This window comes from Aegilops tauschii, chromosome 4, assembly GCF_002575655.3.
Source record: "Aegilops tauschii subsp. strangulata cultivar AL8/78 chromosome 4, Aet v6.0, whole genome shotgun sequence".
In the NCBI taxonomy this organism is placed as follows: Eukaryota; Viridiplantae; Streptophyta; class Magnoliopsida; order Poales; family Poaceae; genus Aegilops; species Aegilops tauschii.
In genome coordinates, this window is record NC_053038.3 from 123060842 (window position 1) to 123066727 (window position 5886).

Genomic DNA, 5886 nt, shown 5'->3' on the forward strand with positions numbered 1-5886 from the left:
GCACTCTGGCGCGCCACCGTCCTCTCGGCCATCCGGGGGGTGCAGATGGCGGCCTTCCTCGACGTCGAGCAGGTGGTGCCACCCATGCACATTGAGGTCACCTCTGACGACGGCAAAACCAAGTCCAAGGCTCTGAACCCGGAGTTTGACATGTGGTATGCGCGAGATCAGCAGGTTTTCTCTTACCTGCTGACGACGCTGCCGCGCGAGATAGCCATCCAAGTTGCAACATGCCATACTGCAGCTGAGCTGTGGGACACTGTGCAAGGGATGCTGGCGTCGCATACCCGCGCACAAAACGTCAACGTCAGGATTGCACTGGCGAACCTCCAGAAGGGCAACCTCTCCGTCGCTGAGTACGTCGGTAAGGTCGGAACACTTTGTGATCAGTTAGTTAATTCAGGAAAGAAGGTGGACAAGGAAGATGTCGTCTCCCACATCCTCGCTGGACTCGATGAGGAGTTTGATCCCGTGGTTTCTGCCATGTGCTCACGGGTCAAGCCTGTCGGGGTGCCGGAGCTGTAGTCGCAGCTCCTAAGCCTCGAGACTTTTATGAACTTGCGTGGCGGGTCTTCTCAGCCGTCTGCAAATGCAGCGGCACGTGGGCGCTTCAACAAGACAAATGGCGGCGGCGGAGATCACGACCGTGGCTTCCCCAACAAGCAAGGCGGCGGTGGCAGCGGTGATCGCAACCGCAACTTCTCCAAGACGCCCAACCGTGGAAACGGGGGGGGGGGGGGGCGGTGGCAACGGAGGCGGCAGCGGCGGGAACTACAACAACAATCCTCTGATAAGCCTACGTGCCAGATCTGCGGCAAGCTTGGACACCCAGCATGGAAGTGTTGGAAGAGATATGACTCTTCCTACCATGGAGGAGAAGAACAGCAGCACCAGCGCTCGGCAAACATGGCGGCTCCCCAGTATGGAGTTGATACCAACTGGTATCTTGACAGCAGTGCAACAGATCACATCACGGGAGACTTAGAGAAGTTGACGGTTCGCGATCGCTACACGGGGAACGAGAAAATCCACACAACTAGTGGATCAGGCATGACTATTGCCCACATTGGTCAATCACACATATATACCCCCGAACGAGATCTTGTTCTTAAAAATATCCTTCATGTCCCTGAAGCTGATAAAAGCCTAATCTCTGCTAGTCGCCTTTCTGTTGACAACAACTCTTTCGTTGAGATTCACCCCTATTCTTTTTTTGTTAAGGATCGGGCAACGAAGAGAACCCTTCTTCGCGGCAGGGGTAGGCGAGGCTTATACCCTGTGAAACACATGGAACAAGGCGCCAAGAAGCATGCGCTCAGTGTCACTTCTCCATCTTTGTACAAATGGCACCGGCGTCTAGGACACCCTTCATCAGTTATTGTTAGCAAAATAATTAGCAAGAATAAGCTTCCATGTGTTCGTTTATCAAATAATGAACTTGTTTGTGATGCTTGTCAGAAGGGCAAGAGCCACCAGTTACCATATCCAAAATCTATAATTGAATCCAAGTTTCCTTTGGAACTTATTTTTTCTGATGTGTGGGGACCAGCTGTTGAATCAGTAGGTAGAAAAAAATACTATGTGAGCTTCATAGATGATTTCAATAAGTTCACATGGATCTACCTAATCAAACATAAGTCGGAAGTTTTTCAAAAATTTCATGACTTCCAAAATCTTGTTGAAAGACAATTCAGCCGAAAAATCCTTGCTCTCCAAACAGATTGGGGGGAGAGAATATGAGAAACTAAATTCCTTTTTTACTAAAATAAGAATATCCCATCAAGTTTCATGTCCCCATGCTCATCAGCAGAATGGGTCCGCCGAACGCAAGCATTGCCATATTGTTGAAGTAGGCCTCTCCCTCCTTGCTCAAGCTTGTATGCCCTTGAAATTTTGGGATGAGGCTTTTATTGCTGTCACCTATCTTATCAATAGGTTGCCTAGCAAGGTGATCAAGTTTGAAACTCCTCTTGAAAAACTGTTCAATGATAAACCCAATAATTCATCTCTTAGAATTTTTGGGTGCGCTTGCTGGCCCAACTTGCGCCCATACAATGCACACAAACTTCAGTTTCGCTCCAAAAGGTGTGACTCCTTAGTTACAGTAACCTACATAAAGGCTTCAAGTGTCTAGATATTTCTACCGGACGCGTATACATCTCAAGAGACGTTGTCTTTGATGAAACAATTTTTCCTTTCTCTGAATTGCACCCAAATGCCGACGCCCGCCTACGGGCAGAGATCCTTCTCTTATCTCCGGAGCTTCTAAATCCAATAGATCATGGGGTAATGCATGTGTTGATCAATTGGCAACTAGTCATAACACTGATTTACAGAGGAAAAAAATGTTGTTTGTGGTCATGATTTTATGCAGAATCAGCCCTCCCTACCTGGCTTCACAGGCGCAGGACACGAGACGGGGACAAACACTAATCCCGAGAGATCTGGCACAAACGCAGCAGGCGAAGCAGGCGCAAATCCCAGGGAGGATTCGCCTGGCGGCGCGGGCAGTGCCTCCGCGCCCGACACGCGGGTGGAGTCAGGTGCATGGGCCGCGAGCAGCCTCTCCGCGCGTGACACACGGACGGAATCAGGCGCACGAGCGGGTGGGTCCAGGCCACACTTGTCTTCATGTGATGACAGCCGGCCCGGGTCGGCTGGGCGCGCGACAACTCCCGCGCGCCATGATGAGGCTGGCAGCCCATCACGTCGTGAGTTGTCACCGCCTGTGCCTAATCCGAGGCGGATCGACCGCTCGGGCGAAGAGGCGGATCCTCCTGGCCGGTCAGTACGAGGAGACGAATCTTCTGTGGCCACTGCCGAACCTGATGCCGTTAGGGGAGGAGGATTTTCTGCGGCTGGTTCGACAGGTGCCGCTGGATCTACACGAGTAACTCGGTCACAACAAGGTATTTTCAAACCAACAGTTCCCAAAGATGGGACAGTCAGGTATAAGAAAAACTTTAAGTTTGCAAATTTTGCTGCCACCGGTGAACCACGGAATTTGATAGAAGCATTGAGTAACAAGAATTGGAAAAATGCCATGAATGTTGAGTATGATGCTCTTATGAGAAATCAAACATGGCATCTAGTATCACCTAAGCAAGGGAGAAATATTATAGATTGTAAGTGGGTATATAAAATTAAAAGGAAAGCTGATGGTACAATAGACAGATACAAGGCTGATGACCCACAAGTATAGGAGATCAATTGTAGCTCTTTTCGATAAGTAAGAGTGTTGAACCCAACGAGGAGCAGAAGGAAATGACAAGTAGTTTTCAGTAAGGTAATGTCTGCAAGTGCTGAAATTGTAAGTAGCGAGTAGTTTGATAGCAAGATAATTTGTAATGAGCAAGTAACAATAATAGTAACAAGTATGCAGCAAGGTAGCCCAATCCTTTTGAGGCAAAGGACAGGCCAAAACGGTCTCTTATAATAAGCAAAGCGTTCTTGAGGGTACACGGGAATTTCATCTAGTCACTTTCATCATGTTGGTTTGATTTGTGTTCGCTACTTTGATAGTTTGATATGTGGGTGGACCAGTGCTTAGGTGTTGTTCTTACTTGAACAAACCTCCTACTTATGACTAAACCTCCCGCAAGCATCCGCAACTACGAGAAAAGTATTAAGAATAAATTCTAAGCATAGCATTAAACTTTAGGACCCAATCGGTCCCTTACGGAATAGTGCATCAACTGGGGTTTAAGTTTCTGTCACTCTCGCAACCCACTATCTATTTACTACTCCACAATGCATTCCCTTAGGCCCAATAATGGTGAAGTGTCATGTAGTCGAGGGTGGAGGGCGCGCCCACTGCCTCGTGGACTCCCTGTGGGGCCCCCTGACTTGTTCTCGACGCCATCCTCTCCTATAAATACAGAAACCTCCAGAAAATAACCTGGATCAGAAGATCCGCCGCCGCAAGCCTCTGTAGCCATGAGAAATCGATCTAGGCCCTCTCTGGCACCCTGCCGGAGGGGGCCATCATCACTGGAGGCCATGGAGGAGGATCCCGGAGGGGCCATCATCGCCATGAAGGCGAAGATCCAGAGGGAGAACCTCTCCCCATCCAGGGGGGAGGCCATGGAGGAGGAAGGATAAGGGGGAGAACCTCTCCTCCTCTCTCTCGGTGGCGCCGGAGTGCCATCGGGAGGGGAATCATCGCCGCGGTGATCGTCTTCATCAACATCACCATCATCATCACCATCCTCATCTCTTTTACGCGGTCCACTCTCCCGCACCCCGCTGTAATCCCTACTTGAACATGGCGCTTTATGCCACATATTATGATCCAATGATGTGTTGCCATCCTATGATGTTTTGAGTAGATATCCTTTGTCTTTGGGTTGATTGATGATCTAGATTGGTATGAGTTGTATGTTTTATTTTGGTGCTGTCCTATGGTGCCCTCCGTGTCGCGCAAGCGTGAGGGATTCCCGCTGTATGGTGTTGCAATACGTTCATGATTCACTTATAGTGGGTTGCTTGAGTGACAGAAGCATAAACCCGAGTAAGGGGGTTGTTGCGTATGGGATAAAGGGGACTTGATGCTTTAATGCTATGGTTGGGTTTTACCTTAATGATCTTTAGTAGTTTCGGATGCTTGCTAGAGTTCCAATCATAAGTGCATATGATCCAATAAGGGAAAGTATGTTAGCTTATGCCTCTCCCTCATATGAAATTGCAATGACGACTACCGGTCTTGTTAACAATTGCCTAGGACAATTCCGCACACCGATCCATCATTATTCCACACTCGCTATTTATAATATTTAGTAATATATTATAACTTTATGATAACAGCACCTACTTTTATATTTTAGCTCTCCGATACCATGCAAAGGTATCCTCTTCATACCCACAACGTAGTTTTATTTCTCGTTTCTAGTTGGAAGCAAACGTTCGGTGTACGTAGAGTCGTATCAGTGGAAGATAGGACTTGAGAGAATATTGATCTTACCTTTAGCTCCTTTTGGGTTAGACACTCCATACTTATCACTTCCACCATTGGGAATTGCTACGATGATTCCCTGCACTTGGGGATTATCAAGCTCTTTTCTGGCGCCGTTGCCGGGGAGCAATAGCGTGGGGTTGATATTCTCGTGTGTGCTTGTTTGCTTTCTTCACTAAGTATATTTTGTTTTTACTTTTTGTTTCTGTTTAGTTGTGGGTGAAACATACAATTTTTTTTTTAAGAATGAAAATACCAAAAAAAATACTTGCCTCTCATGCCTAAAAAGTTTTTTTCAATAAGAGAAGTGATTGGAAGATTATGCATTGAAGAAGTGAGGGTCGACCTTGAGCACTTGTGTTCATGCTCATGGAAAAAATGTAAAAAAATTCATGGAAGCTTATCTGGAAATAATTATCCCCTTGTATATATCCATTGTATTATAAGAATATTGTGCCAAGCTTTGGTTTTAGGATGATTAGATTGCTTGTTTACTATGTGCAGTACAAAAACAGAAACTTTGGTTGTAGTGCGTGATTTTACATTTTTTACTGGAATGTCAAATGGGTCTAAAACTTTTTTCACATTAATTATGTACAAATGTTTTAAATTTCATATTTGTTTAGAATTTTTTGGAGTTACATAAGTTTACTAAACTTCCAGATTACTGCAGACTGTCCTGTTTTTGCCAGATTCAGTTTTCTATGTGTTGTTCGCTTATTTTGATGAATCTATGGGTAGTATCGGGTGGTATGAACCATGGTGAAGTTCGAATACAGTAGATATAGTTCTAATATGAAATTGGAACCATATGTGAGCACTCATAAAAATATGACATGCTAAAAGGTTGATGTTGGACAAGGAAGACAACGTAATGGGTTATGTTTTCCTATATCCGAAATAAAGTATATTGTCATGGATCATCCAACATGCTG

At 46.1% G+C, this 5886-nt stretch overlaps 1 non-coding gene across 1 annotated transcript; it reads left to right on the forward strand.

Moving 5' to 3' along the window:
- Positions 1-408: 408 nt before the first annotated feature.
- On the forward strand, positions 409-547 carry LOC120963670 (small nucleolar RNA Z247). The gene has a single exon (XR_005755420.1). It is a non-coding gene; the product is annotated as a small nucleolar RNA Z247 (small nucleolar RNA).
- The last annotated feature ends 5339 nt before the right edge of the window (positions 548-5886 follow it).